The sequence below is a fragment of the Molossus molossus genome, unplaced genomic scaffold (assembly GCF_014108415.1).
Source record: "Molossus molossus isolate mMolMol1 unplaced genomic scaffold, mMolMol1.p scaffold_m16_p_6, whole genome shotgun sequence".
NCBI lineage: Eukaryota > Metazoa > Chordata > Mammalia > Chiroptera > Molossidae > Molossus > Molossus molossus.
The window spans coordinates 4,208,350-4,225,000 of record NW_023425399.1 but is presented as its reverse complement, the minus strand read 5'-3'; positions in this window follow the sequence as shown (position 1 = coordinate 4,225,000).

Sequence of the window (16,651 nt, the reverse complement as noted above, 5' to 3'; positions counted from 1 at the left end):
ACTTTGAGTGGGTCACCTGCTGTAGGACCAACTACTTGAGACTTTGGAAAACTATGGAGACAGTAAGATCAGCGGTTGTTGGGTTGGGCGGGAGGATGAGAAGGAGGAGGCAGAGCACAGAGGAGTTTCAGGGCAGTGGAACTATTCTGTGCGATACGGTGAGGGCGCGTTCAGGCCTTTGTACACTCGTCGCCGCCCGTGGAAGGTACCAGGACGCCACCTGTGCACTTGGGTAATGTGTCAGTATGGATTCAGCGGTGTAACAGGTGAACCCCGCTATTGTAGGATGTTAATGATATGTAGCCCGTGGAGCAGGGGAAGGGAGAGATGGAAACTCCCTGTACTTTCTGCTCGATTTTTTATTTTAAAAAAATCATATCTATCCCCAAACCTCCCAATGACATCCTTTGGCATTTGAGATAAAATCCCAGATCCTTGCCCAGCCGGTGTGGCTCAGTGGTTGAGCGTCATCCCATGGACCGGGAGGTCCCTGTTCAATTCACCGTCAGGGCGCATGCCTGGGTGGCAGGCTCGATCCCCACTAGGGGGCGTGCAGGGGGCGGCCGATCGAAGTTTCTCTCTCACATCGATGTTTCTCTCTCTCCCTTCCTCTCTCTCTAAAACAATCAGTAAAAACATATTTTTTAAAAATCCCAGATCCTTGCCTCTTCCTTACAGAGGCTGGTGTGATCTGTGTCCGTCCACCCGTCTGACCGCCCCTCTCTCCTCCGAGGTCGCCCTTGCTGGAGGTCCTCTGGTCACGGGGACCTGTCAGCCCCTCGAGCAGGCCCAGCTCCTTGTCTCCTTGGGGCCTTCCACTGCCTCCGTGGTTGCTCCCTCCTCACCCCTCCGGCCGGAGCTTCACGGCAAAAGCGTCCTCCTACCACCGAAAGGAGCTTTCTCCTGGGAATTGTGACCGCTGGCCTTTCTGGCTCCATCCATGATAGCTCTGGGGAGTGGTTGCTGTTTCGTCGACGTGGTCATTTGTTTTACTTGGCTTCTTACTGCTTCCCCAGGCCCCCTCACTCCGAGGTCAGGCAGGACATGCAGGCGAGGACGTTCGGTCTGTTTCGGTATTGACGTGTCCTCCCTGCCTTGCTCTGAGCTTTGCACAGTGGGTGCCCAATCATTGGCTCACCGACTGCATGGATTGCACTGACTGACTCCTACTGTATTTGTTGGGGTCCAGTGTAGGAAATAAAAACCATTTTAGGTCTTTCAGGCTGAACGCATTCTAACGCAGGAAATCGGAATTATGAAATCTGTCGACAACAAATGAAACAAGCATGGTTCTTAGTTTCCCGCGTGTCAGCCGCCTCCGCCCTCCTGCCCTGCCTGTGGGTCCCAGACACAGCCTCCCCGCGGGGCCGTGCCCCCTCAGCCCACCCCATGTCCTGCAGCAGTGTCCCCTTACACCAGCTGGTTAAGTGTCAGTATGTCAGGGCCGACAGACCGGGACTGAGTCCCAAGTCTAACGCACACCGGCTGTGTGGCCAACCTGTGTTTATTTTAACCTGTAAAATGGGGTCATTATGGGACTGACTCTCAGGCTTTGGGGAGGAGTCAATGAGATCGTGCATGTAACCCACCTGAACTGATGCCTGGCCAAGGGAAGCCCCAACGTCATGCCACAAATAACCACAGCCCCTTCTGTGCCGGGCAGGGTCACGTGGGGCAGGAGAGGTTAGGACCCGGCCCCCCTGGAGGGTCTGTTCTCATGGAGGACAGGTGTGCTGAGCTGAGAAGTTTAGCTGGAGGCAGAGGAGGCTATGGCCTGGGAAGGGGGCAGCCACTTTAGCAAGCGCAGTTGGGCAGGGAAGTGAGCGGAAGATGGGGGGCACCAAGTGAAGATCCGGGGAGACTGTTCCAGGTGGAGGAGCAGCAAATGCAAAGTGGAGCAGAAACAGCCAGAGAAAACTCTCTCTCAATAAATCGGTTACTACTTAGCACCGAGACGGAGCGAACGCATCTGTCTTCTTCCATTTACCCTCCTCCTCCACGCCTTCAATTCCCTCGTCTCCACTAAGACTTACGGGGACTCTTCCTTGTGTGTGATTCATCAGAGGTCTCGTAGTTTAATAACCGAGGTTCTGTGCTAGTTACCTACTGTCTCCGAAACTAGAGCTTCAAGCAACAGTAAGTATTTATTATCTCACAGTTTTTCTGCGTCAAGCATTTGGTAGCAGCTGAGCCCGGGTATCTCACGTGGTTGCGTCATCTGGAGGTTTTTTCCTTTTTTTTTTTTATCCTCACCCGAGGACATTTTTCCTTTTTTTTTTTTTTTTTTGTTCAGGTAGAGTGGGAGGGAGAGAGAGGAACAGAGAGAGAGAGAAACATCGACGTGAAAGGGACACATCACGTGGCTGCCACCCGCACGACCAACCAGGGCCGGGGACAAACGGCATCCGAGGTACGTGCCCCTAGCGGGAACCGAACGCAGGTCTCTCTGGTCCGCAGGCCGACGCTGGAACCCCTGAGCCAAACCGGCCAGGGCTCTGAAGGTTTGACTGGGCTGCAGGATCCCTCTCGGGTGGCGCATGCCCACGACCACCAGGCTGGAGCTGGCTGTTGGCAGGAGGCCTCAGTTTGCCTCCACATGGGCCTCTCCACAGAGACGCTTGTGTGTCCTCGTGATACAGCGGCCAGTTTTTCCCAGGGCAGGTGATCCCAGAGAACAAGTTGGGGGACCGGTGCCTTTTGTGACCTCATCTCGGAAGTCACAAGGTCCCACAGTGTTCTACTGGCCATGCAGTCAGACCTGGGTCAGCGTCAGGGGGCGCTGCACGAGGTGAGGACCCCAGGAGGCAAGGACCGCTGGGGGCCGCCCTGGAGGCTGGCCGCCACAGGTGTTCCCACCAGGTGCGCCGAGGTCACTTTCTCCCTGCTCGGGCCAGTGGATCGCTCGGTCAGCGACACAGCGGAGGAGTGTCCTCAGCCAGGAGAGTCGCCGCTTGTCTTTCGGTGTCGGTCGTTTTGAGCTTGTTTCTTCTTATCCGAAACGTTCTTTCCTTGCGTGGGGAGATCTTTGCTGCTCAGATTTCACCCTCTGATGGAGCCAGCCTGAGAGACCAGCCCGAGCTGCTCCGGTCCCGAGACCACAAGACAGAAATGTATCGTTCAAGTGGGAAGTAATGGGAGCTAAGTTGGCAAAAGGCTACAAAGTACTCCGCGGCCAGACGCGGAATCCGCCACAGGAAAACAGATGGGAATATTATGTAAATGCGGCGAACGCCAAGAAGAATCAGGAACGGCAACTTGTCGCTATTTAAATGATTTTCTAAAATATTTTTTTATTGAGGCTACACGGAATGCCAAAACAAGTCATGGGAATGTGAGACATCCCGTCAACCCGCCTGCGTGTGCAGACACGGTCAAAAACAAGGTGTTGGCCATTGGAAATCAAGTTTGGGAATCAGTCAACGGTTTCCCAATCGATGGGCACGGAGGCAGTTCCCGGAACCTGGGGAGCTTGGAGTCTCTGTGACCTGACGCTCCGTACGTAACGCCAGGGTCCGTGCCCGGAGCCGACCGGCTCTCCGATGACGGCGGGTCGGGGCTTGGCTGTCTCCACGCCTTCGCAGCGGCCCACCAGAGAAGGGTTGGGGTTTGTGGCCGAAGAGAAATTCGTTTTTACAAACAGCAGCATCCTAGCTAGCAAGGGTCTGTGGAGGCAAAGGTGCCTTGGGTGGTGAAGACCGGGCCCGGCAGGAAAATGGTCCCCTTGTATGTGTAACATGCGATCGTAAGAAAGAAATGACGGAGTTTTAGGAGCACGGCCGCCGATCCCTGCCTTGTGCAAGTCAGAGGTGATCACGTGAGCTAAAGTGAAAACGTTTACCGTATGTGTCCTTGGAGTTACTCTCCACCTACCCTTGAAGGAGAAGTTCAGGGCGATCAGCTTTACCAAGGGGCTCGGCTTAGGCCAGAGGGTTGGTTTCCCTGCGACACGTCTTCCCAGGGCAGCCCCGGCCTACATTCAGATGACACCGTGTCCTCCGCTTGGCCAGAGACCCCGCACTGAGCCATTCCGCGACCCTCGGGCACCTCCAGGAAGGGGCAGCGTTCACAGTCCTTATGGTTCCTGTCGCATCAGGTGTCCACTGGCCGCTGCCCTCGTAGCCGACCTCGGTCTGTGTGAACGCGGCTCCGTCACTCGGCAGGGCACCCCGATGTGAGACCGTCGGTGACAGCCCCTGCCTCCCGCCCGCCCGCTGCAGAGGGCCTGTCAGCCGGCGCCCCTCCGTCTGCACGGCGGCTTTCCTGCGAGGGTGTGGCTAGAAGGGTGAAGCGTCACTAGGAAGGACAAGGTCTTGCCAGGTGGCCCGACGGGACCTGGGCTCCTGAGCACACAGAGCTGGCCCGAGACACCGACCACGGCCCCTCAGGGCCCCTCTCGGCTTCATCTTACTTGACCTTGTCCCCTGCTTCATGATCTGTCTGGACTCAGCAGATGGCCCGGGTAGGGCATTGTGCCCAGCGCTACAGCCACTCCATCTATGTACCCATGAAATCACCCTAAGAGGCAGGTTGTCGTCGACTGGCGTTGGCCCCACGGAAACCAAACTGCAAAGAAAGCGGAGACTCTGACCAAAGTCGCACGGCTGAGGGCTGAGGGCTGAGGGCGTGGAGTCGGGGTTTAAACCTCGGCCTCTCAGGCCCTGGCCGGTTTGGCTCAGCAGTTGGAGCGTCGGCCTGCAGTCCAGAGAGACCCGGGTTCGGTTCCCGCTAAGGGCACGTACCTCGGTTGCAGTTTGTCCCCGGCCCTGGTTGGGGTCGTGCAGGAGGCAGCCACTCAATGTGTCCCTTTCACGTCAATGTTTCTCTCTCTTTCTCTCTTCTTCTCTCTCCCTCACACTCTATCTGAATAAAAAACGGGAAAATGTCCTCGGGAAAGGATGAAAAAACAAACAAACAAACCTCGGCCTCTCAGGCACACCCCACTCTGGAGCTCATCACTAAATGAGCCCCGGAAGACACCAGTAATGGGTCCGAGCAGGCTCTCCTCCCAGCCCAGATGTGCCCCCAGCCTCAGTGGAAGGTTGCAGGCGGCCTCCGCCCATCGGGAAGGCCATGGGCTCCATCAGGACAGGACCCAGTCCGGTTCAGGGCCGCACGGTGTCCCTCAGGGTGCGGCCTAAGTAGAAGCTCAGTGAATATGCGTAGGAGGCAGGGAGGCCGGAGGAAGGACGGCCAGGTGGCAGAGGTCAGCTCACGTCCTTCTCTGTGGTGCGGATTTATGCTGCTCTGCGGCTCGTCGTCAGGTGACCAGCTCCCGGAAGACACCAGCCCGGAGCTGAGGCCTCCAAGAAGCGGTGCGGCCCGTCCTCCCCGCTCTCCTCCCGCCGCTGTGCGCGGGGCGGCCACAGGGTGGAGCCCGGGAGCCCACGTGGCCTCGGGGGAGCCACCTGCCCTCAGGAAGCTCCGCTCTGGCTGCTCCAGGGGCCAGGAAGGGAGGGTGGGGAACCCCTCGATGTCCTCAGACATGCGGCACCGTCACCCCGGGATCGTTCTCTCAGGAGGGGCGCACGCGAAGCCGCAGCACAGCCCTGGGAGCCGGGTTGGGGGCCAGGAGCTCGGAGCATCGGCTCCAGCGCCAGCTGGCCCGGCTGTGGGGAAGCATGTGGACCGGCCAGCTCCTTGCTGGGCACCCGGAGCGCGCCACGCGTCTGAGCCTCACGACGGCCCCGAGGGGCGGTGCTCTCACCGCGGCCGCCCCGTGGACAGATGGAGACTCCCAGGCTTAGAGTGGCACAGGGGTCTGCCCAGCGCCCAGAGGGTGGAAGGGGCAGAGTTTGAACCCAGGCCGCTCTGACCCCGGAGCTCTGCACGAACGCCCTCTGTGACCCTGCTACTCAGGGAGCCGAGGAGGCCGTGCACCGGCTCTCTGCCTGGATGCCGCCCACGGGAGTTCACCCCGCCTTTGTCTCGGGAGTGGCCGCTGCAGAGCAGCTCGTCTGGCGGGGTGAGGGGCTCCCCCAGGGGTGCAGACAGGGTGAGGCAAGCGGTCTTGTAGCTCAGGAGCCTGGGCGGGTGGTGCAGGCTTCTGCCCTGACTCAGAGGCGGCCGGCCTGGGGTTGCTGAGTCTGCAGAACAGGAGTCACGGCTGCCGGGCCGTCCTGGGAGTGGCGGAGAGAGAGGGTGTTTAATTTAGAGTGAGCGATGCCCTGAGCATACGGGTCCCCACCAGACTGCAGAATAAAGGCTCGAGAGAGGACATGTAGGTGCTTGGCACAGCCCTCCCTGCTGGCCCGTCGGGGTCCCGAGCAGCACCCCTCAAGGCCTGTGCATAACAACAGGCTCCTCCTCGGGAGGTTTTATCCCAGCTGAGCTCACACATGGAAGTGCTCAGTACACACCAGTGAATTCTTACAATCAGGACTCTGTGGGCCTCTCTCCCAGCCCAGCCCCTGGATGGCGGCGGCTGGGACCCACCCCCCAACTTATAAAACGTGGGGGACAGCCTGTGCGGTGCCACCTGCCAGCCCCTCCCATGTCTGCCGGCTCTTGCCCACTGCCCAGCGCCTTCGTCCCAGGAGCCTGACGTCCACACCGTTTCACACCGTGTCACCCTACACGTGACGGGGCAGGTGAGCAGTGGCCCGCTGCCCCCAGCCACAGGCGTGGGAGCTCGAGGGGCCGGGCATCCGCGGTCTCCTCCTCCCTCGCCCCCACTTCGCTCTCCCTCTGCACAGGAAGGCCACCCAGGGGGGGTCGACGGGGTACCTGCACCAGGGTGCTCACAGGTAAGCGGCACGTGAGCAGGATAACCACGGGTGCAAGAGGTCACCGGAGAACATGAAGCAGGGTGATGGGGAGACTGTGACGAGCTGGGAGCGACTGGGTTGGTGGCCGGGCAGGTGACACTTGAGAAGCAGCGAGAAGAGAGGCAGGGAGGCCTGGACGTCTCTGCAGCAGGGCGGCGAGAGCACAGAGCTGGGGGACGGAGCAAGCCTGGGCCCTCGGGGGCAGCATGGCTGCAGCCAGGTGAGCCCCGAGACAGCAAGGACGCCGAGCAAGGCAGTGACCGGCACGGACCTCTGTCCTCCTCCGCTCCTCAGTGCTCCCCGGCTCCCCCCCTCCCAGCTGCACCCCCGCCCAGAGGTCTGCTCGTGCAGCACAGAGACTCGGACAGCCTCCTCCCTCCCTCCAGCCCCCAGAGCTGCCGAGTCGTCTTCAAAGCTCTTCCCATTTGCCCACGAATGTAACCGGAACAGTAGCCCTCTGGAGTAGGAATCAGTATTATTATCATTACTGGCTGTGTATTTCTTTAAACTTTCTGTTGTTGTTAAAACTCACCCAAGGGTGTTTTTTCATCAATTTTTAGAGAGAGTGGAAGGGACAGAGAGAAACATCGATGCGAGAGAGGTGTCAATTAGTTGCCTCCTGCACAATCCCAGCTGGGGCTGGGACTCGAACTCGAGACCCTTGGGTCTGCAGCCCAGTGCGCTGACCGCCGAGCAACAGGCCAGGGCTGATTAGCCATATTTAACGAATGAGGAAGCTGACCCAGAGAGGCCGAATGACTGGGCCAGGGCCACACGGGAAAGTGGGGGATGGAAGTTGGAGTCAGGTTCATTGGACCACAGGACAGGACTCCCGGGTCTAAGCTGACATACCGGTCACCCTAAACCTGAGGTTTCCATCCCGCTCAACTGTCCGTTTCTGCTTTGACTCCAAGCAGCCGAGGCACAGGCCCCGGGCCCGGAGAGCTTGGGGCTCAGGCTCTGGCCCAAGGACCCTGTCCTCACTCTGCCGCCTCAGTAGTAGATTTATGGCCGTGGCCACACCCCTGGTGACCGGTGGCCTGTGGCTGTCACCCTGCTAAAACGGCAGCACCGAATAGTGGCAACAAGACCACGTGGCTATCGAAGCCGGAAGTCTTCACTGCCCTGTACGGGAACAGCTTGCCGACCTGGCACAGAACGCACCCCACTTCTCTGGGGAGACACCTGGGTACGCAGGCCCCGCCCGGTGCAGCACAAAGTAGGCAGGTGGTTAGTCCTGCCCCGGCGTAGCCTGGGGCAAATGTCCCCTCCCCAAGGGGAGATGGCACGACCTGGGAGGCCTGACCCCGGCGCCCCCTCTCAGACGGGGTGCGAAGGCCCAGCACACGGCGAAAGCCCCTTCTCTGTGCAGCGTCCAGAGGTGCTAGGCTACGGACACGCATACGAGGCTCCACTTCGATTTCAATTTTAAATACTACCTGGGGCACACTGAACATGTTTTTAAAATGATCCTACTAAAATTCTGAAGTTACTACACTAATATACGAAATTCCAGATTCACGATGTCAAAATCTTTTGTGTAAGTATGTCCCCAAAATATTGCTTAGTACCTTTACCCATTGCTCATGTGACATCCAGATTCAGCTGGCTGCCTGCGTTCTGTCTGGGGACGCGGCAGGGGAGGGAATGTGGAGACACAGGAAGCTCAGCCTGCAGGGGCCTCGTGGCTGCTGGAGTTTCCACGGCGGGTGGTTCCCGTGGTGGGCGGACGAGTGACTCGCACCCACGAGGAGCCTTACGCACCCTCCCCACGTGGTCTGAAAGCAGGCGACCCCCCTGTGCCAAGGTGAGCTGCTTCCGAGAGGCGTCCCCAAATCCAGTTCCGGGTCCTCCGTTGTCACAGCCGAAAACGTCGGCCGGGTTGGAAACGGGCTGCTTTTCCCTGTGGTGGTTTAGTTTGGTTCTAGGGCTTCCCGGAGCCGGGCGGTGTCCTCTCTGTCTCCTCGGCTCAGGCTCTCCGCTCGTCCTGTCCCTCTCTGTCATGTGCTTGCTCGGGGAACAGGGCAGGGGAGAAAATGCCTCTTGACAGGTGACAAGAGGGAACCAACCTCGTGGTGGCTTTGGGGCCATAATCAGGGTGGCAGAAGCGAGGAGGCTTAGACAGCCAGTGGCACAGAGTGGGGAGGGAGGCATGGTTGCAGCGAAGGCGATTCTGAAAGTAGTTATTAGGGGCCGTTCTTCTCCAAACGTGCTGGACGGGGCTGGCAGGCCGCCTGGCCCGCAGCTTGGGGAGCCCGGCTTTGTGGTCGCCCCTGGGCACAGTGGCCGCGGTGGACTCGCAGGGGAGGCTGGAGGGAGCGCCCGGCCCTGTCCCTGCAGAGCCCAGGCCGAGCGAGGCCCAGTGACTTGCTCAAGGTCGCACAACTGGGCAGAGGCAGAGCTGGGAGTGAGGGGACCCTGGTGGGCAGACCCTCCCAGGCCTGGTCAACTCTTCCGTCCCATGAGAATCTTGCCGGTTCCCACCTTTTCCGTCCTCCACCTGCTGGGCAGCCCCGAGGGCCTCTGGCTGTGCCAGGGCTGTGTTCCCGGTTACTGTGGCCCCGTCTTTGGGAGGCTCGCTTAGGGGCGGAGGGGTGGACAGAGACGGTGCCAGGCGCCCCAGGCCTGTGCACAGAGGCGCCCAGGGCTCAGTCCTCACCTTTATTTAAAGCACCGAGTGCAGGGGGGGAATACCTGGTGGGTGCTTGGCAAGGGGCAGCCTGAATGCTCTCTGCGGGGCCCCTCTAAGGCCCACTGTGAACCTCCCGCCGGCAGACCCGAAGGGAGCTTTGAGGGTAACGTGAATGAGTATGTGTCAGGCCCTTAGCACGGCGTCCGGTATTCATTCGACAGACGTCTGGCGAACACCTGCTGTGCCCCAAGCGCCTCACCCAGAGCTGCCGCTGAGAACCGAGCTGGCGGAGCCCCTCAGTCACAGGTTAGAAGAGAAGGTGGACCAGTGCGAAGTGCTGCGTTCAGTGGTCCGGGCGCTGACCCTGCACCCCAGTGCCGCAGGGGGCGGGACCCTCCTCAAGCATCTGACCTTTCCAGGCCTTGGTTTCCTCACCGGAAACACAGGTGTGATAAGAGAACCTGCGTCACCGGGTCAGTGTGTGTGTTTTTTGTTTGTTTGTTTTTTATTCCTCACCTGAGGATATTTTTCATCAGATAGAGTGGGAGGGAGGGAGAGAGAGAGAGAGACAGAGAGAGAGAAAGAGAGAGAAACATTGACGTGATAGAGCCACGTCAACTGGTTGCCTCCCGCATGACCCGACCAGGGCTGGGGACGAACCACAACCGAGGTACGTGCCCTGGACCGGAATCGAACCCATGACTCATTGGTCCACGGGCTGACGCTCTGCCGCTGGGCCAAACCGGCCAGGGCTCAGTGTGAGTGTCAGATGAGTTCCAGGTGTCCCCCTGACTTGCAGTGTGCAGGGTGAGCTGTTAGCATGAGGACACGCAGAGCGGGGAACATCGGGGGACTTCCGGTAGCGAGGATGGGCGAAGCTTCCTGGGGAAGTGGCCAGAGGACAGGGGGTGCCGAGTGGACATCTGAGTCGAGAAGGCTCCGGTGGGAGAGGGAACAGCTCGTGCACAAGCTCGGGAAGAGATGGCAGTTGTCAGGTTCAAGTTCAAGGCTGAGGTGGCTAAAGCGGCGGTGAGACGGGGGCAGACACGAGGAGGGCTCTGTCAGCCTTGCCTTCGTCCCATGACGGATGGGCGGCCACCGGCGGTTGGGAGCAGGGCGTGACGGTCTGCTGTACTTGGAGACTCGTCGAGGTTGGTGGGGGTCGCGGCAGAAGCAGGCAGCTCAGCTGGGAGGCCACGGGGCCCAGATGAGAAGTGACGGTGGCTTGGCGGGGGCAGCGATGACGGCAGTGACGAGAGGTGGTCACCCTGCGCCCATTCTGGAGATGCGGCCAAGAGAGGCTCCTGACGGGCCACATAAAGCGTAAGGGGACGTCCGCGGCGACTCAAAGGTTTGGGTCTGACGGGAAAGTGGAGCGTTTACCTGCGCGGGCAGGACGCAGAGCGAGGGCGCCCGAGGGCGATGCCCCTGGGCCATCTTCTCTCGAGGGCCATGCGTGTCCTTCCAGCCCCAGCCCGCTGCGTAGGTGAAGCCAGCCCTCAGGAAGGCAAAGGGTTGTCGTCTGAATGAAAACCTCAAGCACGGGCTCAGCAGTTGAGCGTCGACCCTGCACCAAGAGGTCACCGGTTCGATTCCCTGTCACGGCACGTGCCCAGGTTGTGGGCCCATCCCCAGCGGGGGGCATGAAGGAGGCAGCCAGCCAATGTTCTCTCCCATGGATGTTTCTAACTCTCTCTCCCTCTCCCTTCCTCTCTCTAAAATCAATAAAGAAAAAATAAAAAAAAATTAAAAACAAACAAGCATTAAGCCAGGACAAGTAGGAGTCACACCACCTGGCAGGGAATCCTTTGTGTGCACACCTGTACACAACTCTCCTTTCTCGGAAAGCATCAAATGTTGTCAATCGTCCAAGACCGTGTCTTTGCAACCTCTGACTTTGTAAATACCAACTCTACTCTTTCGTCCTATTTCAAAGCAGTTCAGGAAGTAGCTGTTTGTCCAGCCCCCTTCCTTCTTAGTCTAGTCCAAGGACAAACCTAACAGGGTGTTTGGATTTCCCAGACAGTCACCCTCTCTGGATGGTGCTGATCAAGAGCTAAAACGTGTCTGAAATGCACATAGGTGGGTACATAGGTGCATGTAAATCTAGTTATTGTACTGTGTCCTCTCCACACCCCGCCTGGCTGAGCTGAAGTTTCCTAAACATTTCCCAAGCCGGGGAAGAACAATAGGAGGCACTTGACCACACAAACAAAAAACTCGAGCAAACAAGAACCCTTCTCAAAAAGCAGAGGAGCCCTGGCCAGTTTGGCTCAGCGGTTAGAGCGTCGGCCTGCGGTCCGGAGAGACCCAGGTTTGGTTCCCGCTAAGGGCACGTACTTCGGTTGCAGTTTGTCCCCGGCCCTGGTTGGTCGTGCGGGTGGCAGCCACTCGATGTGTCCCTTCACATCGATGTTTCTCTCTCTCTCTCCCTTCCTCTCTCTCCCTCCCACTCTGTCTGTACAAAAAATGGAAAAATATCCTCGGGTGAGGATAAAAAAAAAAAAAAAAGCAGAGGAATCTTTGTAAATGTAGATCGAGGCCATGAGGGAGGGTTGGCCATGAGGTTCTCACCCCAAGAGACTGCACTGGGTTAAGTACAGCGGACGGTGCTTCTGTGAGATTTCCCCAAACGATGGGCATTTCTGCTGGCAGGGGTAGCTCGTGACACACGCAAGCAGTCGGCACTTGGCTCATGCCAATGCTCATCGTGATCACTCTTTTAAACAAACAAACAAAAAAACTCCTTTCTTTTTAAATATGTTTTTATTGATTTTTTAGAGAGAGAGAGAAACATCAATGTGAGAGAGATACATCAATCCCCTGCCTCCTGCATGCACCCCACTGGGGATCGAGCCCGCCACCCGGGCATGTGCCCTGACAGGGAATCGAACCAGGACCTCTCAGTTCGTGGGGTGACGCTCCATCCACTGAGCCACACCGGCCGTGCGTGCCGGCCGTCTCCTGCCAGCCACTCCGCCACCCCCTCCGCCTGCGTGGGCTCCAAGGCCGACGACGCCCTGCAGGGGACCCCGTTTTTACCGTCACTGGCCCGGGTGCCTGTCAGGCCGAGAAGTTTTCTTCAGGCTCCCCGGGCCCACTTGGTCGCACGGAAAACCCTCTTTCTAGAATCTCTGCACAACGTCGCGTTCGAGTTCAAAACCCATCTGCCGTCATTTATAATCATTTGGCAAGTTTCATTTAAAAAGAAAATCCATTTAATGAAATATTTCCGTTTAAATACCAGCACATTAGATCTGCAAAAATGTACCCATCTTGAATATATTTAAGCAAAAATCAATAAAGGTTAATAGCATATTGCTAAAGCATCGCAATGACAGGAAGCCAAATAATTCCTTTTGTAATTGAATCGTGTCCGTGGAGTGAGCGAGGAAATCAACAACGCCACTTCTACCATATCTTCTCAAATGGTGTGTGAAATTCAACCACTGGGCTGTGATAGCCACATACAATTCAAATTTGACTAATTAGGTGCAATCTTCCATTTTTTAATGGGGAAGGGGGATGGCAAGGCAATTTTGAGAGGGTTGGGGCCGAAAAGGATGGGGTGGGGGGCGGGGCGGATGGTGTACAGATAGCAAAGTCTTTAAGAAAAATGTAGTTTTTAGAAAGGGATTTAATTGGAACCTATTAGAAGACAAGCCAGCTGGTTTGAAGGACAAGATTGAAAATATTTCATTAGTGCGCACGTGACTTTGGGAATGGACGCGAGAGGGATTTATCATTTTCCTGAGTCACTCCCTGCCCAGCGCGTTCTCCAAGGCTAGGGGGCTTCGGGGCTGTTAGGGCTCAAGGGCTTCGTCATTCTTCCCGGTCTCTGTCACTGACCTCTCCAGCCCCACCGGTGATGAGTGTCTGTTCGCGTTGCCGAACATCCATTTCCTCTCTTCCTTGCTAGCACCTTGGGGTTCTGGGGAAGCCACACCCTCCTGTATTCTAATCTTGAATCCGGAGTCCAGAAACATCGTCGCCTGCCTCAGGTTGGGCCCTGGTTGGCTAGAAGCAGTTCCTCCCAAGCCGCAGAGGTTGGCTCTGAGAACGGGCAAGCAGCCAAGTCCACTTCCAGAGGACAGACACCCTTGCTGTCAGCCGAGAGGGTCTGGGAGCAGCAGCACACCCAGGGCGCAGGTCTAAGTTTGGGGGCACCTCCTCAACGGAAAGGAAGCAGGGTTCCTTGGAGAGGTGGCAGATACACTAGGTGAGCCTGCAGGATCTTGTAACGCCAGAAAGTAAGGCGCTAGTTTGAAAGACAACACCCGCAAGAGTGGAGACACGCAGAAGAGCCACGGGAGCCACAGAAAGAGCCCCCGTGGCCAAAGCTGGGACACTTTGAGCTGAAAAGTAAGGTGGTGTCAGATTATAGCCCAACGTCTAGGAGAGCAGGAGGGGGAAGGGAGGACAGCTCTAATACTTTCAACAATAAAGATTTTTAAAAGTTTTAATAAAGAAAAAACAAAGCCTAAGATAAATACGTAGGATCCATATGAATGAATAAATAATTGAATAATGGATAAATAAATATAGACAAATCTCTCATGTAGAAAATTTTTCAAATAAATTATGTAGCTGCCCCACCCTCAGCGACCCCCCCAAACTCCATAAACGTGGCCCGCACTTGGTGACTTCCTTAGTGACGTGGAGAGAGAGGAAAGAGGCTGAGGGAAACCTGTGTGACGCCAGCTCAGCCAGGTGATCAAGGTCAACGCCCACAGTGACAAGTCACGTCCACAGCATGTGTCCTTGCGATGTGATGAGAAGGGCACTTTCCCCCCGGTGTCTCCCTCCCTCAAACCCGTGACCCCAGGGTGTTCACAGGAAAATGCCAGACAGACCCTAACTGAGGGAGAGACGGTCCAGGGAATGCCCGAACAGGACTCCCCCAAACTGAAGGTCGTCCGAAGCAAGGAACGCTTGAGAAAGTGCCACAGGCCCGAGGAGCCTAAGGGGACAGGACGACTAAATGTCATGTGGTGGGATCCCGGACTGGGCAAAGGACGTTAAGTAAAAACCAAGGACATCTACATAAACTTTGGACTTTAGTTAATAATAATGCATCGATATTGGTTATTAATTGTGACCGATGTAACATATTCATCTAAGATGTTCATATGGAAAAATAGGGTGGAGGGTATATGGCAACTTGGCAATCTTTGCAATTTTTTTCTTTAAATGTAACGCTCATCCAAAGTTTAAAAAAATATTATTTAACAAATCTGAAACGAAGATATTTATTGGGCCCTTCTTATCCCAAATAAAATATAGCTCCTTGTACTGCATCACTTGTAGAGTGTATGGATATAGAGTTTAAAACAGAGTGTGCTGCTTGGCCGGTGTGGCTCAGTGGTTGAGCGTCGACCCTGCACCAAGAGGTCGCTGGTTCGATCCCTGGTCAGGGCACGTGCCCAGGTTGTGGGCCAGGTCCCCAGTGGAGGGCATGCAGGAGGCAGCCGATCCATGTTCTCTCTCATCGATGTTTCTCTCTCTCTCTCCCTGTTCGTTCCTCTCTCTCTAAAATCAATAAAGAAAAAATAAAATAAAGTAAAACTGAGTGTGCCATTTTGCTACTCAAGAGGGAAAGGCTTGAGCTGCTAGGGGTTGCTAGGCACAGCCTGGGGATAAGCTAACCTGCAGACTGAGGAGAGAAGAGGCAGAGAGAAAGAAAATCCTTGGTAATATGGTATGAGCTGCTGGATCAAGCCTTACCTGAAACTAACCACATTCTTGACTTTTCTGACTCTGAGCCAAAATGTAAATCCCTTGATTGTTTAAGTGGGTTTTCTGTCCATTAGAACCTCCTGGTTAATTATGCATCATGGAGAATTATTCCCCACCTTCTCTGAGCTACTCAGTGATCCCTGAATTCTGAACTCACAGGTTCTGTTGTGTTTAGGATACAAATGAATTGCTGACAAAGTATGAGCAGTATATGCTTTGGGGCGACTCCCCCTCTGTTTTGGAGGGCAGAGAGAGGAAGGTGCACGGGCGAGGGGATGTGGGGGGCCTTGGGCTAGTCTTCAGTTCCCACCCCATAATTTCTCCCCCCAGTGGAGAAGCTGTTGCTGGAGGATCATTTCTGGAACATTCTTATGACTGAACCAAGACTTAAGCTCATTGCTTCTCAGTTTTATGTGGTTTTATTTGTTGTCTTATTTAAGATGGCTGGGGTGGGGTGCAGCTGCGGCTGGGTTTTCATGTCTGTTCTAGACTTTATTAGAAGATCACCCCCTTCTAGCCTCACCCTACCACCCATGGTGATGTTCTTTTTGTTATTTAAAAAAAAAAAAAGGCCTGGCTGGTTTGGCTCAGCGGTTGGAGTGATTGGAGCGTTGGCATGGCCTGTGGACCAGAGAGTCCCGGGTTCAGTTCCCGCTAGGGGCATGTACCAAAAAAACAACAAAAAAACTTTTTATGTAGATTATTTAACCTGGGAAAACTTCAGAAATGGAAGGACATTTGTATAAATAAACAATCAAACGTGTCTAAATTGTCCCTCCTCCCCCAGGGAAGAGACTGTATCTTAACCATCTTTATTCGCTCCCAAACCCGTCAAACGAAAGCGTGTGTGCTCCCTGCACCCCGAGGAGGACCTGGGGCGCACCCGGGCCAGACGCGCGGCAGGGGCAGGGTGCACCGATTCTGTCTGGCTCCAGAGCTTCTCCCTTCTCTGCGCCCCTCCCCGCCTGCCCAAGCACCAGCATGTTCTTAGGGCAGAGCCTTCCTGCCTGCGTGGCTAACGACACCCCAGCTCCTCCTGCACCCTTTGGGCACAGCACTTACGCAGAGTGGCTCCAAGCAGTGCCTGCCCGCTGATAGCCAGGGGACCCCCTGTGCTTGGGGCAGAGCCCTCAGCCCCTCCCGAAGCTGCGAGGGCCATGAAGGCTGCCAGCCAGACCGTGAAGGGGTCAGTGAAAGGTGTGGCCTCCATGGGGAGACACACACCTGCCCGTGGCCAGCCCCTTCCTGCTCTGTAATTCGGCTGCACAGTGTTCCAAGACACTTTATCAAAGGTCACTTTTCTCCTCTGACCTCCTGATGCACAAAATCCGAAACTCCAGTTTTCCCAATTTTATTTTTTTCTAAATGTCACATTAGCTGCTGCTTTGAAGGAATCCATCCATCCATCCATCCGTCCATCCATCCGTCCATCCATCCATCCACGGGTCTCTGGTGAGTGTCTCCTACGTGCCGGGCACGTCCGGGGCTGGAACACGGGTGGCTGTGACGAGGCAGGCGA